Source organism: Bos indicus x Bos taurus, chromosome 3 (assembly GCF_003369695.1).
Source record: "Bos indicus x Bos taurus breed Angus x Brahman F1 hybrid chromosome 3, Bos_hybrid_MaternalHap_v2.0, whole genome shotgun sequence".
Taxonomy (NCBI): domain Eukaryota; kingdom Metazoa; phylum Chordata; class Mammalia; order Artiodactyla; family Bovidae; genus Bos; species Bos indicus x Bos taurus.
The window spans coordinates 4,170,887-4,195,307 of record NC_040078.1 but is presented as its reverse complement, the minus strand read 5'-3'; the positions used below and the strand labels follow the sequence as shown (position 1 = coordinate 4,195,307).

General features: G+C 40.8%; 1 protein-coding gene across 4 annotated transcripts in view; it reads left to right on the top strand.

The window, feature by feature from the left end:
* The window catches only part of PBX1 (PBX homeobox 1), a 335,281-nt gene that overhangs the window by 263,489 nt on the left and 47,371 nt on the right, over window positions 1-24,421 (top strand). The gene's annotated exons all lie outside the window — the stretch shown is intronic.

Below are 24,421 nucleotides of genomic sequence, written 5' to 3'. Positions count from 1 at the left end.
ATTGTATATTAGTGTAATCCTCGCCTATACTAATTGAGGTATGGCATCTGCAATGAAAATACTGAGAGCTTTTCAGTTCTACATTGGTGAAATTGTACATGACAATGGCCAGACTGGAAGGAAACAAGAGGGTACCAGCTGTTTCATCAGATGAGGAATGGTTGAAAAAAATTAGGAATTCTTAACCTATTAAAGAGAAGGTTTGATGGTAAGTAATAGTTAGAGACATGCTGTCATCTCTGAGATATTGGCTTCATTCTGAATGATCTAAAGGGAGTAGGGTAGAATCCTGAGTAGAAACATTTTACTTCAACATTGGAGGGGCCTTTTTTACAGTCAGTGCTGTCCAAAGAAGGGGTCTATTGCCTATGGAAGCCAAGGATTCCCTATCATTGGAGCATGCAGGCATGGTTTGGCTAAGTATTAATACTTGGTCAGGATGTTGTGGAAGAGGGTTAAGTACCAGGTGGTAACTGTCTTGGTGACTTTCAAGGCCTCTTCCAAGTAAGAATTCTTTATTTTCTACCTTCCTTTGGCAAAATATCCTCTGAATTTCTATAATATTTGTCAAGCTCCTCTCTGGGAGGGAAGTAGGAGGTCAAAGCTGACCCTGTTAAACATACTCTAGGCACCTTTGTCTGTTTTTTAGAAAGTTTCCAGAGCAGAAGGATTTTTCCCTTCTTGTGCTTATACTAATTATTATTCTTATATTCATGGCTGACTTGCTAGGTGCCTGCTTAGAAAAATCCAAGACAGTATGATGGAGAATTCTCTTCTCAAAAATGGATTCCAAATTAATTAAGTTGTTCTTTGTTGGGGGAGAGGGATTTGTTCAAGTGCATAGGCATGTATACATTGCCTGGAACTTTTTGAGCTGGAATATAGGTCTTTCCAGGAAAAGTTTTGCTCTGTGTGTAAGTGGATGAGAGGAACATGATGAAGGAAAAGAGTGTGGGGAGGAGACTGCGGGCACACTCAGAACGAGAACTGAAGAAACTCTACGTGACTGGGCAGGAAGTTGGGCTGACAGTTCTGCTATTTGGCATCTTTCCTAATTGAGCAGAAGAGAGCCGCCCTCAGACTCAGGAGGCTCACCATGGGCCCCTCTGACGTCATCTGGTGGGCTGGGAATCATTTCTGAAATAGTGTAACCACACATGTGCAGACTATTATGTCTGATTACATAAACCCACCACAAAAAACTGGGCTGGAAAATGCCACTTGAAAGAGTCTCGTTTTGCATTAATTTTTTTCCCCTGTGAACTGTGTTTATTTTATTTCAGGGTCTTTAGTACACAGGGTAAATGAATCAAAGGCTGATCATGATATGGTCTGGTCTTTTGGTATCAATTTTAAGTTGTGTCACCTGCAGGAGACTAAGCTTGTCAGAGCTATTTTTAGAGAGTGGTATTAGATGCCGAGACATGCGTATGTACAGAGAGGGGTACTGGCTGCTAGGAGGAGAGAGAGAGAAAAAGGAGTGAGATGAGAAGAGACAAGGACAGGAATGAAAGATTTGAGCCAAGGAATAAAAATAAACAATTCCAAAACCCAAGGAGGCAATGGAATTCCCAGCTGGGCTCTGGATTGTGTTTCACTCGGCGGAGGACATTTTCTGGGCAGCCTTTATCTGCTCTCCTGACTAGGTTTTACAGCACCCACATCTTATCCAACCAGCGTCTGTTTTAAATCTCATGGAGTTCAGACCACTTGCATTAACTCAGCCCATGTAGCAATGGGGTCACAATGTGTAGTGGTAAGAACCCTGTGCTGGGAGCTGAGAGACTCTGGTCCTTGTTACTCACATGTGTCCATGGACAGACATCAAACCTTGTCTTTATAAAATGGGGGTAGGAATTCCCACTCTTAATACCTTCATGGCTGCTTTAGGGGAAATGAGAAAATAGGTAGGAAAGGGCTTGGCAAAGCATCAGTTGTTCCACATGAGTGCAGATGAAATGTTGTAAGTGATAACTTTCTAATTTGACCTTTTTCCTCTGTGTGAGCGGTTTTTCCAGTAGGTAGTTTCTAGGAGAAGGCAATGGCACCCCACTCCAGTACTCTTGCCTGGAAAATCCCATGGATGGAGGAGCCTGGTAGGCTGTAGTCCATGGGGTCGCTAAGAGTCAGACACAACTGAGTGACTACCCTTTCACTTTTCACTTTCATGCATTGGAGAAGGAAATGGCAACCCACTCCAGTGTTCTTGCCTGGAGAATCCCAGGGACGGGGGAGCCTGGTGGGCTGCCATCTCTGGGGTCGCACAGAGTCAGACACGACTGAAGCGACTTAGCAGCAGCAGCAGCAGTGAAGATAGGTTAGGACACAGTTGCCATTTTTTCCCCTCTTCTGATGGAAAGGTATGCTTTTGAAAAGGATACAGAGTTATACAAGGCTTAAGGACCCCCTTTCTTAGCCATGGTGAGCGTTAAATTATAGCTCCTTAAGTGCTTTGTGTTCTCAAATGACAACGGGCAGTGTTTACTGGGCTTAGAGTGGTTCTAAGAGATGGAGGGAGATTATTGCACTTCTCCGTCCATCAGACAGGCTGAAAGATCACTTAGCTCTCAAAGCCACTCTTTCCTTTCCTTTCCCATGGCCACCACCCTCCTTCTAGAAAAGTTTATTAGCTAGCTATTGTGCATATTTCTTAATTACCATTACTGCCTTCAGTGTCTCCTTTCTCTTACCCACATCCCCTGAATTTTGTCATTCCTTGCCCAGAAATCATGAGCACCTCTCTGTTGCCCACCTAAGAAAATGCAGTCCCTGAGTCTGACATTCAGAATCCTCTACTCTCTGGCCCTGTCTGCCTCTCCATCCCCCTCATCCTGTCATCCAGTAATCTTTGGATGCCAAGCAGTGTGGTCAGCTCACCTTTACCTGGCTACACACATCCCCCAGCCTTCACACCTGTGTGTCATCTATGGAAATGTCCTTTCTTCTATATTACCTTCCGTGTCCCACCCACTCCCCCACGTCACTGACTGTCCCACACCTAGCTCCTCCTCACTGTTTGTCTTCTTAACCCTCCTTTCCCTCTTCTCTCTATCATATATATACATTCCCTTGCATTACAGATATGTGCACAGACACACTTCACACTCTCTGTATTTCATTCCCAAATACATGTCCTAAAATGTATATATTAGTTGCTCAAAATATGTTTGTTGAATGAATAAATCAGATAGAAGGAGACAAGTTACCACTGAATTTTAAAATGCCACATAATTACATAACAGCTGTAAAGGATCCAGCAATGACTTTTCTCTTAAATGAGTTACTAACTCACAATAGGCTCTCTTTTTAACTCAAAAAGCTTTTTAAGTATTCCTTTTTGGAAAAACTTTTTGACCAAGGCAAATTCTCTGAGAATAAGAGTCAGATCAGCATTAAATAAATTAAGCTGTACAGTGATGATATTTTCAAGAGAATTATCACTTTGAATTCTTTAATGGTATCTTTCCTAAAAGAATCCCCTTACCAAAACCTGTTTATGGGGTAGCCATCCATATAGCAAGAGAATATCTTTTCTTTTAAAAAAAATTGATAACTATAGATGATTTAAAATATTGTGTTAATTTCTTCTGTGCAGCAAAGTGACTCAATTATACATACACACATTCTTTTTCATATTCTTTTCCGTTATGGCTTGTCACAGGGTGTGGAATATAGCTCCTTGTGGTAAACAGCAGGACCTTGTTGTATATCTATCCTATATATAATAGTTTGCATCTGCTAATGCCAAACTCCCAGTCCTTCCTTCCCCTCCCCCCAGCCCCCCTTGGCAACCACAAGTCTGGAGAACATCGGTTTTTATGGGGTTCTCAATGCTGTCTCTACCAGACTTTGGACCAGAACCTGTACGAACAGGTGAAAAGTAGCAGCAGCGTGAAGTCAGGAAACTTGGATTCTTCTTGTGGCTTTTCTTCTGGCAAGTCTCTTCGTCTCTATATCATTCATCTGTCAAATTTTCCCAATGAGTAAGCTCTAAGGTCCTTTCAGCTTAGTTAACTCTGGAGTCCTACAAGTATGTTTTTTGATTTCTACTGTTCACTCCAGGGACCCCAGACTCAACCGTAGGCTCCTCTCACCAGACAACTTTCCCATTTGAGTTCGCCTCCACCATGCTTTCTCCCTGCTCCATCACTTACCCCCGATCGGATCTAGAGGGAAGGAGAAAGCTTGCCTCATGTGAACTTCTTCCTTTGAATTCAGAGATTTGTGGTGGCAGAAAGCATTCAGTTTTTAGAGTGAAATGATTTATTTTTAATTATTTTAGAATGTGACATAAATGAGTAAGTTCACTCCAGTCCCCTCTTAAATGTTGATAGATAACCAATGTAAGAGTTTTCTTACTCAAAAGATGAAGTGAAAATGGAAATAAAGTGTTGGTATTCTCTCTATAAAGGCAGAGTGCCATTAACGTCAGTTGATGAAAGAAAAATCTCATTGGTTTTCCTTTGTGATAATCATAGTAGTGGAAAAATAGCGATGAAGCTTTGATCTTTGTAAACCATAACGTATGTGTTTTTATTTTTGTTTTTGCTTTTTCCCATGTTAGGCAAAGGGACAAAAGGACATTTACAAAGAAAATAAATAAAAAGTAGAAATTGAGGCAAAAAATAGTGAACTATTTTAGTGAACATGTTTCAGGCATTTGGATATCACAGAGGTTACTTGGTAATACTTGGCCACATGCCATCATTTTAATTTTTTCTTAACTGCTTCTGAGAGACTTCTTTCCAGTTAAAGTATATAAGATGTTGCCACATGTGGAATTGTAGGGAATTGTGGGGAATGAGAATGATAATTAAAATCATATGCAGATCTTTAAAAACTCACTTTAATTATATGAAGTCTTAATTGTTATACCGAACCAAATGTGAATTTTGAAGATATTAAAACATTCAGATGTGCCCCCAGTTAGTTGCCTTTGGGTTCCTCTGGTCCTATGGACAGGTAGCAGTGAACAGCCCCAGGCTCGTGGGTAAAGAGTGTGAGGACAGGCTTGAGCATAGTGAACCTGCATCTGCAGGGTTGAAGGCAGGGGTACAGAGCTGATGGACTCCTGCCTTCCAGAAGCCTATAGCCTGGTTCTCCCTGATGACAGAGCCTAAAGGAAACAGAGTAAGTCCCTTTAGCGTCTTACATGATGTGGCCTTTAAGCCTTAATACTGTATCGACTGAGCATCTGAGACCAGAAAAGTATTCTGTTTGAGTCCACAATAGTTGAAGCAAAAAAAAATCCCAATGTTGTAATTTCATATGCAATCCATTGGTTTTCCTCAGCTGCCAGGTAAAAGTCCTTATAGGTATAAAAGGTGAGTGAGGCCAGATCATTCAATGGCATATTCATATATTTATTCATTCATTTATTCATATATTCATTCATCTATTCATTCAATAAATATATCATCAATAGCATTTTGACCTAAGGGAATGAGGCTACTTCATAATATATTCAGGTCAAGTTGGAGACCCTGATGCCAGTCAGGATGTATTTTTAACTTTCAGTCTCACACAACACTTTATTTGAGATTAGGCTTCCTGTTCTTGGAATACTAGGTAGGACAAGGGAACCAATAAATTCTGTAGTTTAGGAGGGGATTTGAAATTAAGTTATAAAGCAAAAGAGGGGAATTCAAGACCAACTAGCAATAGTTTGAGAAATCTACTCCCCTCCTGACAAAAATGTCATACCATGGACCTATAATAAAGTATCCTTTTGTGGAGATGACGTTCTCTTTAGAAGTAGAAGTAGTCACAAAGAATTTTGTTGATCTCAAACCTAGTGATACAGTCAGTCCAAACATGACCACATTTAAAGTGTATGTGGGGAAACGTGTGTACGTATCCTTCATTTCTGCTACTTTCTGCCTGTGTGACTGGACAAGTCACTTTTCTTGATAGGATTCAGTTTCCTGAACTCTAGAAAGGACAGTTGAGCTGAATGATGTCAAAGGCCTCTTCTAGTATCCCTGTTCTTACAAGCATGATGTTTTTCCATTCCTAAGAAAATATGGGAGGAAAGGAAATATACTTAAAAGCTATAAGGAAAAGATAAATTTGTATTTTGGGGAAGAGTGTCACCTATGATATAACAATGGTACCATGCTATTTTCACTGAAATTGATACATCATCCTGCCCATTTGGGCCCACACGTGTCCCTGGACAGTCATGCTGTTCTTGGGCTAGGACCAGGTTAGTTGTTCCAGATTCAAGTCGCCCCTGCCTTCTGCTCTATAAAGAAAAAAAATTACAACCTCCAAAGGGCAGTTTGTTTTTGTGGTTGCTCCTGAAGGTGGCATAGCCCCTTAGACCTAAGTAAATATTAAGGTAATTAAATTGGCTGAATTCAATTGTGGAAAAAGTTGGTATTGATTTCAGAAGATGGCCCCCTTTCCCTCTGGGAAGGAGTTTCATGTTCTTAGACAAACTTATTTTCAGATAAAATATTAAACCTCTTTTAAAGAAAATACAATTGTTATTTTAAAATTCGGTACATTTAAAAAATCTCTATCTCTGGCTCTAATTGAGTTTAGGGAAATTCTATTCCACGTCTTTAAATATTCTCCATTTTCACAGAGATATAAGGCAGAAGGCATGACTGACTTGAGTCTGTAGTCAGACGCGTTATCCATTGCGCACCTGGCCCCGAGACAACTGACTTGAGTCTGAAGCAACTAACCAAAAAGTAAATGAATAAATGCTTTATTCAACAGATTTATTAAGAACCTTCTGATATCTGGTGCCAGGAACGCAAATATCAATAGGACATGGTTCTTGTACTCTGTAAAGTCACAGAAAGCTAGAAGGACTGGGAGTTCCCTGGTATAGTCCCCAGCTTCTCTGAAAGGGAAGGACTATGGCACCCAATATCATCAATGTAATATTATTTTTAAAGAATTTGGGGAATGGCCATCATAAAAGGTATTTACATATATATAATATTCCTATCAACTAAAAATATATGCTTATAAACATGGATTGACTTTGCCATTCATTTATAGATTTGCAAGGTGACTCTGCCAAAAGTTATGCTTTCCAAAAGAACTTTTTTACACTGGTGGAAATTTTACTGATGTCCTATAAGTTAACCATTAGCCACACGTGGTTGTTAAGTACTTGAAATGTGGCTAGTGTGACTAAGAAAATGAATTTATTAATTGTGTCTAATTTGATGGCTGGTGGCTGCCATGTTGGACAGAGCAATTCTAGATGCTCTGCCCGTCCTGTAGTGGTCACCAAAAGTGGCACAAGAGTGTTCACACTGTGAAACAGTAGACTTCCTAACACAGAACACAGAAAGGCATGCTTTCTGCTTAAATAAGCCTTTCCTTGTATAAATTGAACTCTATTAAAAATTAACCATATGCAAGAAGTTAACTCAGATTAGTGTAATAATGTGCTTTAAACAATGAATTAATTATATGAAGGAAGATTGAAAATACAAATACATAAATACCAACACTTACTATGGTTCCATTTGCAGCAATTTCCAACTCTGTCCTCCCCTAATCATCTAATCTAATAATTTTCCAAGCTTAAGCTATACATGTCTTTGAATTCATCTTGATTTAAACCTTTCTTTCTGTCTAAAAACCCTTTGGGAATTAGAGAGGACCAGTCTCTTTTTTGGAGAAGGCAGTGGCACCCCACTCCATTACTCTTGACTGGAAAATCCCATGGACAGAGGAGCCTGGTGGGCTGCAGTCCATGGGGTCGCTAAGAGTCGGACACGACTGAGCGAGTTCCCTTTCACTTTTCACCTTCATGCATTGGAGAGGGCAATGGCACCCCATTCCAGTGTTCTTGCCTGGAGAATCCCAGGGACGGGGGAGCCTGGTGGGCCACCGTCTATGGGGTCACACAGAGTCGGACACGACTGAAGCGACTTAGCAGCAGCAGCAGTCTCTGTTTCGGACCTCTCAGATGACCAGTCTTTGCTGGCAGCCTCTGCTTAGATGTTCCTTCCTCCCAAGTCAGCATCCTTTGCATCACCTGGGAGCTTGAGACCAATGAAGAATCTCAAGCCTCACCCAAACTCTTAAATCAGATTTCACGTGTTAACCAGATCCCATGATGATTCCTCAGCACACTGAGTTTGAGAAGCTCTGTTCTAGTGGGTAAAGCCTTTCAATACTGCCTAAGACTTCCCTAAGAAAAGGAATTATGTAGCTATCTTTGCATTAAAGATTCTTTTTTTTTCTTTTTTAATTTTTCCAGTTTTATTTTGAAATTTTCCAACATATAGAAAATTTAGAAGAGTTTTATAGCAAAACTTATCTGATACCTACCACCTAGATTCTGTCATTAATGCTTTACTCCACTGGCCTCATCGTACATCCTTCTTTCATCTCTGTATCCTTCTACCCATCTATCAGTCCATCTTTTTTTCCTTTTTTGATGCATTTCAAAGACAACAGTGCACTTTCACCTAAATACTGAAAGTGAAAGTGAAGTCGCTCAGTCGTGTCCGACTCTTTGTGACCCCATAGACTGTCGCCTACCAGGCTCCTCTCTCCATGGGATTTTCCAGGCAATAGTCCTGGAGTGGATTGCCATTTCCTTCTCCAGGGGATCTTCCCAACCCAGGGATTGAACCCAGGTCTCCCACATTGCAGGCAGATGCTTTACCGTCTGAGCCACCAGGGAAGTCCATATACTTCAAATAAATACTAATAAATAAATAAATACTGCTAGTCTAAATAAGTACTACTAGTATGTATATCACTTATTGGAGTTTGATATTTGTCTGTAGTTTTTTTCTCTTCTGAGGTAAAATTTTACACAATTAAATGTAAAAACAGTAAGCCTATAGTCTCTAAGTTTCATCTAAATTTCTTACCCTTCCCTTTCTTGGGTCTCCCCCTTTCTCATAGTTTACAAAACAATCAAAAAAGAAGGAAAAGGAAGCATGAACTGAGCACATGTTATCCACAGGAGAGCCTGTTCTTTGCCAGCCTGTCAGATGTTCCCCTCCTCTTTCCAGCCCTAGCTGCTTGCCACCCCTTCACTCTATCTCATACTCAAACGGGCCCATTTAAAATGGAGTAAGATGGTTTATTCTACATTTGCTTTAGGTTCTGACTTGATGTGCCTGCTTTTAAGGCTTTTAAGACTTATAGCCCTCTTCCATACCAAGAACTTTCAAAATATATAGATATAGAGACCAATGATGTTTGGAAGTTAAATTATAATATGATTTCCTCACTTGTAAGAAATTACATTTCTCCTCGTTTAATCTTTTGCCATTTCTTCCCCTTTCTTCTCTAATGTCTTTTAGTTTGAAGTCAAATTCATTTTCTGAAACCTCCCCCAAACTTCTATGAGCTTATTAGTTTTTCAAACTCACACACCTGTCTAAAATCATACTCTATTTATATATCTCCTTCAGAAATTGATCTAGCCTGGGAGTGTGTAAGTCAGTCTCAGGAAACCTGTAGACCTAGAGGATGCTCTAACAGTTAGAGGATGAGGTTCTGATGAGGGAAGTTTCAGGTCCCTCTCTCATCAGAATTCAGGATAGAGGGACCCAGCATAACAACTGAGGGTTCTGTGCCTTTTTCGAGGGGTGGAAGAACAAAAGCACAATTAATTACATGCTTAATGTTCTGAGGATAACTTGAGCCTCCACCAGTATCCATGTCTATACTAAGAATACTAGCTCATAATATTTATTGAGTGCCCTATGACAACCCACTCCAGTTTTCTTAGGGGCTTTCCTGGTAAAGAATCTGGGCTCAGATGATAAAGAATCTGCCTGCAGTGCAGGAGACCTGGGTTCATTTCCCTATTAGAGAAGATTCCCTGGAGAAGGGAATGGCCATCCACTCCAGCAGTATTCTTGTCTGGAGAACTCCATAGACAGAGGAGCCTGTCTATGGGGTCGCAAAGAATCAGACACAATGGAGAGACTAACACTTTCAACTTTTCAGTTTAGACCAACGTCTTTATAAACATTCTCGTCTCCATTTTATACATGAGAAAATGGAGACTCAGAGAGGTTAAATGGTTTGCCCAAGATCAAACTGCTACTCAGTGATTGAGCCAGGATATGGACCCAAGATGGTCTAACTACAAAGCTTCTGTTCTTCCCCTTTATCCAGACCGACCCTTGAAACCCTAGTCCTTAAACGCTTAATTGAGGTGGTAAGAACCTTACAGTAAGAGAATCCATTATGTTTCCTGATAATTTATATTCTGGGGCCAGGCTGATGTGGGAAAGAGCTATAAGAACTCAGTTATGACTGTTCTGTTATATATCTTACCAGGGTAGGTAGCATCTAGAAGGTTTAAGGTTGATTAGTTCTTTTATTAATAATAAATCTAAAAATTATATAGAAAGTCTTTACCTGGATACAGCTTACTCTATAGCACTACTGTGTCATATTTGGTTAGCCAACTTATCCAGGGATCCAGTTATCATACACAAGATGGAAGACGAGCATTGAGGAAACTAGGGCATTAACTATAGAAGTAACAGTTTTTCTAGATCAATAGAAAAGAGGGAGCCACCCTGCTTCACAGCGCCAGGACTTCTACCAAGTGTCCCTCTTTGTCAACACTTAATACTTGGCATTTTTAATAATTGAAATGAGTAAAAATTTTCAAAAATGAGTTAAATGAATAAGTGCAACAAAGTACATGGATCAGATCAGATCAGATCAGTCGCTCAGTCGTGTCCGAATCTTTGCCACCCCATGAATCGCAGCACGCCAGGCCTCCCTGTCCATCACCAACTCCCAGAGTTCACCCAGACTCACGTCCATTGAGTCAGTGATGCCATCCAGCCGTCTCATCCTCTGTCTTCCCCTTCTCCTCCTGCCCCCATTCCCTCCCAGCATCAGAGTCTTTTCCAATGAGTCAACTCTGCATGAGGTGGCCAAAGTACTGGAGTTTCAGCTTTAGCATCATTCCTTCCAAAGAAATGCCAGGGCTGATCTCCTTCAGAATGGACTGGTGGGATCTCCTTGCAGTCCAAGGGACTCTCAAGAGTCTTCTCCAACACCACAGTTCAAAAGCATCAATTCTTCGGCGCTCAGCCTAACAAGTTTATTCATCTGTGGATGAATGAGACTAAAAAACAGAAGAAAATAATGGCAAATTATAAAGATCCAGGAAATAAGAGAAACATAATTAAGAAGAAAATAGGCAATGAAAGGATAAAAATAGCAAGAGATGGAGAAAATTGCATGTGAAATGGCAAAACGAAGGTTGCAGGCAATTATGATACATGAGCAGTAAAGAGAACAATTAAAACATAAAATAAGCTAGAATGAGTGGTTGAAATAAATAGCATCCACTGAGAACATACTTAACAAAAATTATAAAACAGATCAAGTAGTAATAAAATAAGGAAGTAGTATAAAGCAGCAAATTAAAGAACAATTAAAAATCAATAAGAAGAGAAAATTAACAGACTAAAATGACATTTAATAATTGTATTAATAACTAACACTTATTGACTTCTTCCCATGTGTTAGGCATTTTAAATGCATTAGCTTATTTAATTCAAGTTTATTAAAATACTTAGGATATTTAAAAAATGTAAACAAAAAAAGTTTCAGATCAGATCAGATCAGTCACTCAGTCATGTCCGACTCTTTGCAACCCCATGAATCACAGCACGCCAGGCCTCCCTGTCCATCACCAACTCCCGGAGTTAACTGAGACTCACGTCCATTGAGTCAGTGATGCCATCCAGCCATCTCATCCTCTGTCGTCCCCTTCTCCTCCTGCCCCCAATTCCTCCCAGAATCAGAGTCTTTTCCAATGAGTCAACTCTTTGCATGAGGTGGCCAAAGTACTGGAGTTTCAGCTTTAGCATCATTCCTTCCAAAGAAATGCCAGGGCTGATCTCCTTCAGAATGGACTGGTTGAATCTCCTTGCAGTCCAAGGGACTCTCAAGAGTCTTCACCAACACCACAGTTCAAAAGCATCAGTTCTTCGGCACTCAGCCTTCTTCACAGTCCAACTCTCACATCCATACATGACCACTGGAAAAACCATAGCCTTGACTAGACGGACCTTTGTTGGCAAAGTAACGTCTCTGCTTTTGAACATGCTATCTAGGTTGGTCATAACTTTCCTTCCAAGGAGTAAGCGTCTTTTAATTTCATGGCTGCAGTCACCATCTGCAGTGATTTTGGAGCCCAGAAAAATAAAGTCTGACACTGTTTCCACTGTTTCCCCATCTATTTCCCATGAAGTGGTGGGAACAGATGCCATGATCTTCGTTTTCTGAATGTTGAGCTTTAAGCCAACTTTTTCACTCTCCACTTTCACTTTCATCAAGAAGCTTTTGAGTTCCTCTTCACTTTCTGCCATAAGGGTGGTGTCATCTGCGTATCTGAGGTTATTGATATTTCTCCCGGCAATCTTGATTCCAGCCTGTGTTTCTTCCAGTCCAGCATTTCTCATGATGTACTCTGCATATAAGTTAAATAAACAGGGTGACAATATACAGCCTTGACGAACTCCTTTTCCTATTTGGAACCAGTCTGTTGTTCCATGTCCAGTTCTAACTGTTACTTCCTGACCTGCATACAGATTTCTCAAGAGGCAGGTCAGGGTTTAGATGAGAATTATCTTCTCCCAGAAGTTTTTTCTAGTTGCTACATAGTATATACTTACTGCACTGGGCTTGGAATGGGAGTTCTGTTTTATCTATTTTTAAAGAGACCAGAAATCTGGATTTTGGCAATATTTTCTCTATTTATTTTTTTCTTTAAATTTTTAATTTATATTGAAGTGTAATTGATTAACAATGTTGTGTTAGGTTCAAGCACACAGCAAAGTGACTCAGTTATACATATACACGTATCTATTCTTTTTCAAGTTTTTTTTTTTTCCACATTTACTTATTACAGATTATTGAACAGAGTTCCATGTACTATACAGGGGAGGCTTGTTGTTTATCATTTTATTTTTTTAACTTTATATTTTATATTGGAGAATAGTCGATTACTTCCTCTCAGCCCAAGGTTTCTGAAGAGGATTCTAGTTTTGGATCTCAGCCTGCAATGCAGACCTGGTACCTAGCAGTTCATAATGCATGCTTTTTGCAGTGAACTACTAGAACCTATTGTCAAGAGGTTTTTCTTTACTTTTTTTCTTATTTTATTGTTGTAAATGAGTAACCAGCTTGTGGCTGGATTTTCTGTCTGTCTGGAACTGCTACATGTTTTTGTGTTTCTGTGGTCCAGAGTCTTCCTTTAGAGAATGGTTTTCCTTCTTTTTATTTCTATTTATCACATCCTTGTACCCATTTTTACCTCCAACTTACATATATATCCTGTTACCCAGTAATCTTTACTATTTCCCCTGAGAACTCTTTAATGGGTGTGTTCAAAGACCAGATATCTGTTGCTGTTTCTTCTCTTCCTCATACTTTTCTCTGGGACAGGTGTTGTCTCTGAGGACTTGAGCTTAATCTGTAATGCCTTCATTTATTCATTCATTCACTCTTTAGATCGGCAGACATTTGCTTGGAATTTATTATTAACCAGTAATTTTTGTGGCATTGGGACACAGAAAACAAAAAGGAGATCAAGAGCTTCTTCTCAAGCAACTCTCCATCTCGTCCAAGTTAATTGCTATGTTTAACCTCCTTCCTTTGACCCTATTTTTGTAGAATGGGAAAAACAACTGATTAATACTCTTCACAGGTAATTATATTTTGAGAGAGTCGTGAAATCACCTGCTAACGCTTTCTTCTCCAGGCAAAAGAGTCTCTCTTAACCTCTATCTTCCTTCCTCAGACCTACATTAGACTGTTAATTGCGCTGGTCTTTTGCCCAACGAGCTCTGGAGGTTGGCCATGCCCTTTCAGACATGCAAGACAAAGATCTAAATGAGATATGAACTTTCCTTCCTATTTTGTTTCAATTTTACATTTACTTTTTTATTACCAATATTTAATGTAGAAAATTTGGAGAATGCAACAAAATCACACAGAAGAAAATTACTGTTAACTTTATGCTTGGCAGCCTCCTAGCATTTTGTGTATAAGTATGTTTTGTGTGGGTGTACAAAAGTTAGGATCATATGGAACACATCATTTTGTAACCTACTTATTTTACTAAAAATATATTATGAATATTTTCCATATCATTAAACATTCTTCTCAAACATAAGTTTAATAGCTGCATAAGAGCTTGTTACTGGGAAAGTCCATAATTTATTTAATCAGTCTCTACTGTATAACATTTAAGCTTTTTTCTTTTTTATCACTATTATTAATAACACCATGGTAAACATCATAGTACAGAAAATTCAGTGCATATTTTGCATTATTTCCTTGAACAAATTCTAAGAAATGGAGTTGCTGGATCAAAGGATATGACAAAATCTAAGGCCTTTGTGATGTACGGTAAACTTTTCTCCTGGAAATGCCTATTAATTTATGGTTCCCACAAGCATTTTTGATCCTTTCCATTTCCTCATATTCTCAGTAACAATGTTTTAGCAGTCTTTCAGTCTTTGTCGATTATCACATTATACAATGACATCTCATTTTTAGATTAATTTAATTTGTATCTCTTTGATTTACTAATGATTGAACATTTTTCATTTGTATAAGCAGGGTGACAGTATACAGCCTTGATGGACTCCTTCCGCAATATGGAACAAGTCTGTTATTCCATGTTCAGTTCTAACTGTTGCTTCTTGACCTGCATACTGATTTCTCAGGAGTCTGGTATTCCCATCTCTTTAAGAATTTTCCATACTTTGTTGAGACCCAGACAGTCAAAGGCTTTGGTGTAGTCAGTAAAGCAGAAGTGGATGTTTTCCTGGAACTCTCATGCTTTTTCTATGATCCAACGAATGTTGGCAGTTGGTCTCTTGTTTCTCTGCTTTTTCTAAATCTACGTTGAACATCTGATAGCTCTCAGTTCATGTACTGTTGAAGGCCTGGAAAATTTTGAGCATTATTTTGCTAGCATGTGAGATGAGTGCAATTGTATGGTAGTTTGAACGTTCTTTGGCATTGCCTTTCTTTGGGATGAAGATGAAAACTGACCTTTTCCAGTCCTATGACCACTGCTGAGTTTTCCAAATTTGCTAGCATATTGATTGCAGCACTTTTAACAGCATCATCTTTCAGGATTTGAAATAGCTCAACTGGAATTCCGTCACCTCCACTATCTTGACTTTGCATTTCAGGATGTCTGGCTCTAGGTGAATGATCACACCATCATGGTTATCTAGGTCACCAAGATCTTTTTCTTGTAGTTTTTCTATGTATTCTTGCCAGCTCTTCTTAATCTCTTCTGCTTCTATTAGGTCCTTACTGTTTCTCTCTGTTATTGTGCCCATCTTTGCATGAAATGTTCCCTTGGTATCTCTAATTATCTTGAAGAGATCTCTAGTCTTTCCCCGGTCTATTGTTTTCCTCTATTTCTTTGCTTTGATCACTGAGGAAGGCTTTCTGTTCTCTCCTTGCTATTCTTTGGAACTCTGCATTCAGATGGGTTTATCTTTCCTTTTCTCCTTTGCCTTTTGCTTCTCTTCTTTTCTCAGCTATTTGTAAGGCCTTCTCAGACAACCATTTTGCCTTTCTTTTTCTTGGGGATAGTCTTGGTCACCACCTCCTGTACAATGTTACAAACCTCTGTCCGTAGTTCTTCAGGCACTCTTATCTATCAGATCTAATCCCTTGAATCTGTTTGCCACTTCCACTGTATAATCATAAGGGATTTGACTTAGGTCATACCTGAATGGTCTAGTGGTTTTCCCCACTTTCTTCAATTTAATTCTGAATTTTGCAATAAGGAGCTCCTGATCTTGTTTTTGCTGACTGTATAGAGCTTCTCCATCTTTGCCTGCAAAGAATATAATCAATCTGATTTTGGTATTGACTATCTGATGATGTCCATGTGTACAGTGTGTTGTTGGAAGAGGGTATTTGCTATGGTCAGTGCATTCTCCTGGCAAAACTCTGTTAATCTTTGCCCTGCTTCATTTTGTACTTCAAGGCCAAACTTGCCTGTTACTCCAGGTATCTCTTGACTTCCTACTTTTGCATTCTAATCCCCTATGATGAAAAGGACAACTGTTTTTGGTGTTGGTTCTAGAAGGTCTTGTAGGTCTTCATAGAACCATTCAACTTTAGCTTCTTCGACATTAGTGGTTTGGGCATAGACTTGGATTGCTGTGATATTGAATGGTTTGCCTTGGAAACGAACAGAGATCATACTGTCATTTTTGAGATTGCGCCCAAATATTACATTTCAGACTCTTCTGTTGACAATGAGGACTACTCTATGTCTTCTAAGGGATTTTTGCCCACAGTACTAGAGGTAATGGTCATCTGAATTAAATTTGCCCATTTCCATCCATTTTAGCTCACTAATTTCTAAAATGTCGATGTTCACTCTTGCTATCTTGTTTCATTACTTCCAATTTACCTTGATTCATGGACCTAACATTCTAGTTTCCTGTGCAATATTGTTCTTTACAGCATTGGACTTTACTTCCATCTCCAGTCACATCCACCACTGCACGTTTTTTTTCACTTTGGCTCTGTCTCTTCATTCTTTCTGGAGCTATTTCTCCACTCATCTCCAGTAGCATACTGGGCACCTACTGACCTTGAAAGTTCATGGGGTTCTCGAGGCAAGAATACTGAAGTGGTTTGCCATTCTCTTCTCCAGTGGACCACATTTTGTCAGAACTCTCCACCATGACCCATCCGTCTTGGGTGGCCCCACATGGCATGGCTCATAGTTTCATTGAGTTAGACAAGGCTGTGATCCAAGTGATCGTTTGGTTAGTTTTCTGTGATTTTGGTTTCGTTCTATCTTCCCTCTGATGGATAAGAATAAGCTTATCCTGATGGAAGCTTCCTGATGGGAGAGACTGGCTGTGGGGGAATCTGGTTTTGTTCTGATGGGCAGGGCCATGCTCAGTAAATCTTTAATGCAATTTTCTATTAATTGGCATGCCTGTGTTCCCTTTCTGTTGTTTGGCCTGAGGCCTAACTATAGTAGGGGTAATGTCAGTAATGGCAACCTCCTTCAAAAGGACTTTTTCCTGCACTTTTTTATTCAGTGCCCCTGACCCCGCAGCAGGCCACTGTTGACCCACGCCTCTGCTGGAGACTCTTGGACACTCACAGGCAAGTCTGGCTCAGTCTCCTGTGGGGTCACTGCTCCTTTCTCCTGGGTCCTGGTGCACACAAGGTTTTGTTTGTGCCCTCGAAGAGTCTGTTTCCCCAGTTCTGTGGAAGTTCTGTTATCAAATCCCACTGGCCTCCAAAGTCAAATTCCCTGGGAGTTTCAGTCCCTTTGCCAGATCCCCAGGTTGTCTATCCTAAAACTTTCTTAACAGTATGAGAATTTCTTTGGTATAATTGTTCTGCAGTTTGCAGGTTGTCTGTTTGGTGATTCTACAGTGGGTCTAATGGTGACCTCCTCCCAGGAGAGCTTATGCCACATGCTGCATGTCCCAAGTCTACTGCAGCCAAAACCCCTGTCTGCATGGCCTGCCACTGCTCACCTATGCCTCCCTAGGAGACATTCAAACACTCAAAGGCTTACATAAGAAGGATATAATTCCATTTCTCACTCGGTCAGTATTTAGAAAATAGAGAAAATTTTGTTTCTCAGTGGAGGAGGATGCATGAGGAATAAGGCCCCAGGTCTCATTCTGTCTGTTTCTGTGGAAAGTTCTTCAGAGTGAAAGCTGGATAGTTACCCTAGGAAAACTAAGTGATCTTAAAAGAAATCTGAATGCTGCAATCTGAATTAGCATGACATTTTCTGTATTTCTCGTGTATGGAAAAACTCAGGACTATAAAATAGAAATCAATAGTTGTCTAAAAGAACCAGGAGATACATTAGTCTGTCAAAACTTTCCTTGAAGATTTATCCCATCTTTAGTATTTCCCTAAGAATTAGGAGTTGCCCAGTAAGTCATTGACTAGTTTATAGCCAGGTGGAAGAAATAAAGCTACATATAATTTAAAAGCTTACTTATGACCTTAGCTAAACTTGTCTGAAAAATGGTCTTTTGAGTGATTAGATGTTTTCTCATATTTTGGAGCCTCTATCTGTCTCCTTGCATCTTCTTTTACCATCTGAAAGGTAGCACATTCTTCTAGATGATTAAATTTTGACATTTCACCATCATCAGTCCCCTTGTCTGCCTTTCTCATTCCCTAGCAGAACACATACAGAAAAGCCAAGTCAGACTCCTGAGCCCACTGCACAGCTGGAAGATTTCCGCTGCACAGATTGCTGGGACAGTCTAAAAGGAAAAAAAATTAAAATTTAAAAAACAACCCACTTTTATACTTGGATGAGAATCTCGGAATGAAAGAGATTATCCGCCAGCATCCACTGAAGATATCTGGGGTGGTGTGAAAATAATACAGCATTCTTGAATATGCAGTTTCCAGGCACTTGCCCTCATTTTGGAGGTAAATAGAATTCTCAAAACAACAGGATCATCCGCTAAATAAAGCACAGTGGAGCCTCGTTCCCCATTCTAGCACATTCCCCTCAACGATCTCTATCTGCCTTTCCCCTACTACTTCCCAACATCCCACCCTACCCCCATCCTTCTGTTAGCTGTAATGACCCTGCAAACACTAAATGGCATTTGAGTGCATTAAGCAGCAGACTCTCCGGTGACATGGCAATTATGGCTCTGAAATAGATTTGGTGCGTCACGGAAGATAAGGGTTTTGAAAGTTTCTGTTGTGATTATAGCCTGTAACTCCCACAAATAATAGGCTTCAAAATAAGAGGCTGCCAACGGAGCCTTTGTGGCTTTGTCTCAGTGATGGCACGTAAATTGCTATTAATGTCCTAAGTGTACTTGAATATGCCAGTCTTTGGGATGTGAAGTTGGCTCGGTGTCTCTCTTTACGCAGCATGTCATTGTTGGTCTGATAATCTGGGGTAATTGCTGTCTCTTGGATGGTCAGGAAAGTGTAAGAGGCTTTAGCTTCCTGTGTGATGGTAAATAGCCTCGCGGTTTACACCACGAGTTACGTGTGTTTCCTAGCGAGCCACCGTTTGTTGTTCAGGTGTGTATACAATCCCTGGGAGTGCCCTGAGTAGATAACAGCCTTTCAACAAAGCCAGGGCAAAATCAAAGGTCATGAAAATAAAATGAAGAATCTGGGCCTGTCTGTATCAGCCAATCAGTTAATTCATACTAAGAGTTAAAAAAAAAATCCTTTGTTTGAATTTTTCATATTTGGCTATATGAGTGAATATAATTATCTGTTGTCTTAATAGAGCTATACGTTTCCAGCATCTGCAGTATTTCTCTGTGTGTATGCACAGTTTTAGGTGCTATAAGTATTTTCTGAACATGTATTAGCTCTACATCAAAATGATAAAGTGTGTGGAAGTTTTCCATGTTTTTGTACAGTTTGTAGATGTGTATAAGTGTGTGTGTGTGTGTGTGTGTGTGTGTGTTTGTAGATCTGGGTGTAGAGGATGTTTATTCAGATATAAATATCTTTCTGCACAAAGACACTTCTATTTAGCTAAAGCAAGCTGAGCTTATTTTTCTTTGTCTCTAGAAAGTTAAATAAAATAAATTTGAAGTTTTCACTTCCTGTGTATACATTTAACCTAAGGATCCCCTAAGTCTGTGAGACATGGAAACCTTGTATATAACTGTCCTATTTGCACTTCAAACAGAAATCCCAAAGCATCCCAGCCTTAAACTCGGAAATGTACGCTACCTCATAGCCTGTACAAGCTACGCAAGGTTCAATCCAGACCATGCTCTGTGTCTCAAGTGCCTTACGCGGCAGTGTTAATTCTGGGCCTTCACAACTGATGAATTAGGAAAGGGTGAAACTCCGGAGGTGCCACAACAGATCTTGATCTCAGAGTTGACATACACGTGCCTTTCAGTTGTGTGTCACTGGCTGCTGGCAGAACGGTGCACGGTAACGGTGCTGCCGTTTTGATTGAGTGCCCTTGAGTGCATGCCACAAAAGGTTAGACGTAATGATTTGCAGTAAGAGAGTTCACAGTCATACCAAACAAACTTGGATTGGGGTTCCCATCTTACTATACAGGTCTAAGCCCAGGAGTTGACATCACCAGTGGAAGATATAATGTATTAGCTAGAAAGATGGCAGGACGCATGCTGATTTCTCAGAAGTATGACCCCAGAAGAATAGAGTTTGTCTTGTTCAAAACCAAGTTTGGTAAGGTAAGTTGAGGCTTGGGAGTAGAAGGGATTAGAATCGCCTGAAAGACTTATTTGAGGCTGGTCTTGTGGATCATAGGTTCTATCACCTTGAGAAACAGCACAAAGATTCCCTGAAGGTGAACTTAAGAGCCTGAGTCGTCTGCCTTCAGCCCTGAGATTGGTAGCAGCCATGCTCTACTTGTAATACACCACAAGCTTTTGAAACTTGAAATGTCCAAAAGCTATGGTATATACTGGGGATGAAGTTTGGCAAATTCTTGTTTCTGAGTCCTAAGTTTCTGGCTTGAAAGGTAAGAATAGGAGTTTGCACTGACTTGTGTACTATTATATATTCATCAACCAAAGTAAGAGAATTACCATTAGGATTCCTGCATAATTACAAAGTTACCATGGGCACTAGCAGCCAGATGGCCTTGTAGTCACAGGGACAGGCCCCAAAGGAAGCTTTCATTTCTCTATTCATTCAACTCAAGGACTTAATTGAGCAGCTGCATGATCAGGCATGATCTTTGTCTTCTAATGACTGTAGTTAATGATTTATCATCTTTCTGAGGATTAAAATCAAAGCCCTTTACTGGCCTGCAGACCTTGACATGAGCAAGCCATCCCATTCTCCAGCCCCACCCTGTTGGGCTCACCACTCTACTCCTCTGCCCCCATCTTTCTGATCTTCTTCAGATCCTCAGAGCCTTTGGACAGATTTCTTCTTCTGCCTGGAGGGTTCTGTGTCCCGGCTCTCTACTTGCCTATTTTTCTGTTCACTTTTAGGTTGACTTTCCAGAAGCCCCAACCTCAGATCCCTGCTGTTCCCTCTCACAGCAGGTATTACCATCTGGAATCTGTGTTCTTTTGATGATGTATTGAATGTCTTATTTCCCACAAGACAGCAAGCCTCATGAGAGCAGACACCACATCTTTTAAAAATGTGTAGTATCTACCGTCGTATGCCTAGTACATAGTATGAGGTGGGCACTGAATGCATATTTGTAGAACTTAAGAATTAAAGGATTGCAGTGAATAAGATCTGGTGCTTACATGGATATTTACATGAATAAGAGCTACATGTGGTTAAATGTCAACATGAACATTCAAAAGGTCAGTCGTACTGGAATTTAGAGAAGTTGGTGAGGGTTTACCTTGCAGCAACTTGCAGAAAGGAGGCAGTGCTCAGGCCGGGCCATGAAAGAAGATATGGGTTCCTAGAGACCAGAGGAGGGGGCAGGCAAAGGCACAGAACCACTCAGTTGGCTCCTCTATAGAGTAGGAAGCAGTCTCACTTTGGCGATGGGAAATCTATTGTTTCTTCAGAGCCGCTCAGACTGCTAATGTCAGTTCTCTTCCAGGGTATTTTTTCTCTACCAGGAATAGCTGATGACACTGCTCATCTTTCTTAACTTGTAGATTTTCACAGCAAAATCTCAGGGCTCAAGAGGCTTTGGTGGGAATCAGACTAGCATGGGGTATGGTGGTATCACTTGGATGTAAGGTCACCAGGGACTGACCTAGGGGTAAGTGGCAGTCAGAGAGGATACCCCCAACTGGCAGAGGGCCATGGAAACAGGAATCCTAAAGCCAGTGGCATGGGATAATCCAGGCAGAGGACTGACTGTGGGGAAATGTGATGAGGCAGTTGGTGGGCTTAAGTTCCAGAGCAGGCTTTCATTTGTAAGAGCAAGTTACTACCTCATTCTTTTTTTAATTGAAGTATAGTTGATTTACAGTGTGGTGTTAGTTTCAGATGTATAGCAAAGTGATTTCATTATATGTGTGTGTGTGTGTGTGTGTGTGTATATATATATATATATATAATTTTTTCAGATTCTTTTCCCATATAGGTTATTACAAAATATTGAGTATAGTTCCGTGTGCTATACAGTACATCCTTGTTGTTTATCTGTTTTACATATAGTAATGTGTGTATCAGAGAAGGCAATGGCACCCCACTCCAGTACTCTTGCCTGGAAAACCCATGGATGGAGGAGCCTCGTGGGCTGCAGTCCATGGGGTCACTAAGAGTCGGACACGACTGAGCAACTTCACTTTCACTTTTCACTTTCATGCATTGGAGAAGGCAATGGCAACCCACTCCGGTGTTCTTGCCTGGAGAATCTCAGGGACGGAGGGGCCTGGTGGGCTGCCGTCTCTGGGGTCGCACAGAGTTGGACACGACTGAAGCGACTTAGCAGCAGCAGCAGCAGTGTGTGTATGTCACTACCTCATTCTTAAATGAACTGCGATAAATAGGAAACTTAAGCAGAAGCCGATTAGCCTGATAGAGGTGGTCGCAGCCACAGGGAAGACTCCCTGTATGAAGATGCAGGTGCAAAAGGTCAAAGCAAGAAAAACAGCACATTTTTTCTAGCTAAACTAGGCTAGAATGCAAATTGTTTGGCTGATAGTACATGTTCTTCCCAGATAGGGTTGCCCAGATTTAGCAAATGAAAATACTGCATGGGACATACTCAAGTAAAAAATTATTTGTTGTTTATCTAAAATTCAAATTTAACAGGGCATCCTGTACTTTATCTGGCAACTTCATTCCCAGGTCCCAAGTAGAAGCTGAAGCTGCATGTGGGTCTCAGCCCTGGAGAGACTAAAGATGGGCAAACCCCACAGGCCACTTAGGGTGTCTATTCTGTACCTTTTTCTGATCCCCAGGATGCCTGAGGTGACTAGGAGACCACCAGGTAGGGCATTGTCCTCCTCCTTGTGCCTAGTGGAGAACACTCCTTGTTGAGATGGAATGGCAATAGGCAGGATCTAGTGTCTTTCTCAACTGCTCTCCCCTAAAAGAAAACCGAACAATATAAATATGAATCATAGTTATTTGTTTGGGATAAGTATGAAGTGCCTGATCTCCTTGATGCCTACTTATTAGCAAGAGAAAAGTTCACTTTCTAGATGTCAGAGCTACCTTGAACCCTGGTGCTACCTCTGCTCTGCATCTTGAATATTTTCTAGGTGTACACAGCTCTTTACACATAGTTAAACTGAACTGTGGAGGTACAGACACCTGACTGTCTGTCCACACCCGTGGTGGCGGATGGATGTTACAGTGCCACTAAAGGTTTATTTACTTCTTATGTTCCTCCAAGAGATCGTTATTAAAATCTATGCTGTGTCAAGCCCTGTGGTAAGCACTTTAGAATCAAAGATAAATTTCATAGCCCTGTTCTCATGGGCTAGTAGGGGAGTAAGACTTGTGAAAGAACAAATGCAGTATGGCATCACAGTTGCTGTGCAATTCCAGGGTACATTCCAGGACTTGTAGGAAAAGGAGAAGTTGCCAGGGGTAGGTACCGGTGCAAGGATACTTAAATTCAATCTTGAGAAATAGTCAAGATGAGAGTAGCACGAAAATAGATGAGTGGGACACCACATTCAAGGGAAAGGAAACAGGCATGGAATGCTAGCTCTGTTGTGGGAATTTCTAAGTAGACTGATATATTGGAATATTAAGCGTGAGCATTGAGTTGGAGAGTCAGCAAGGTCAAGGACATGGTAGACCTAATAAGGACATTGAACCTCACCTTGATACCAGTAAGAAGCCATTGAAGGTTTAAACAGAGAGGTGACACGATCAGAACTACACTTTTGAAAGAGCATGCTGCGGGCAGCTGGAGAGAGGATTGGAGGGGTGCCGGAATGGGCATGGATCTGTTTACTGTTGTGAAATTTCCCAGGGAAATTTTGAATCCTCTGTCCCTTGAGGGGCTTTCCAATAGCATCTTTTCATCCCAGAGCATTCCTTGGTAAGTGCTCACAGTATAATCTTGGGGAAAGTTGATGCATATCGGGAAAACGTAGTCCTATCTTGATGGACCGGTGTTGGATCTAGGGTGTGACTCCACTGTGTGAGCCGATGTCTTCCTTGATAAGTGGTGACTGTGTGTGTGTGTGTGTGTGTGTGTGTGTAGAGGGGGTGGGGGGGTAGAAGGATGCATCCATGTCTCTCTGTTTTTCTTCCTGGCCGGCCCCAGCAGGGCCGAGGTGATTGGGGACCTAGAGCACATCCACCTCCTCACCCACCCTGAAGGCATTGCTATTGATGGCATTTGGCCCATATGCAGATTGAGCTTGCCTCGGTGCTGACATCAGCCGGTTTGTGGCACCTCAGCGTATTTCTGGGTTGCAAATGAGAGTTTCTTAGTGCAAGACTCACTTGGGCTGTCACATCAGGTGATGAATTCTCTGCATCAACTGAATGCTGCTAAGGTAAGCTCAGAGGAAGA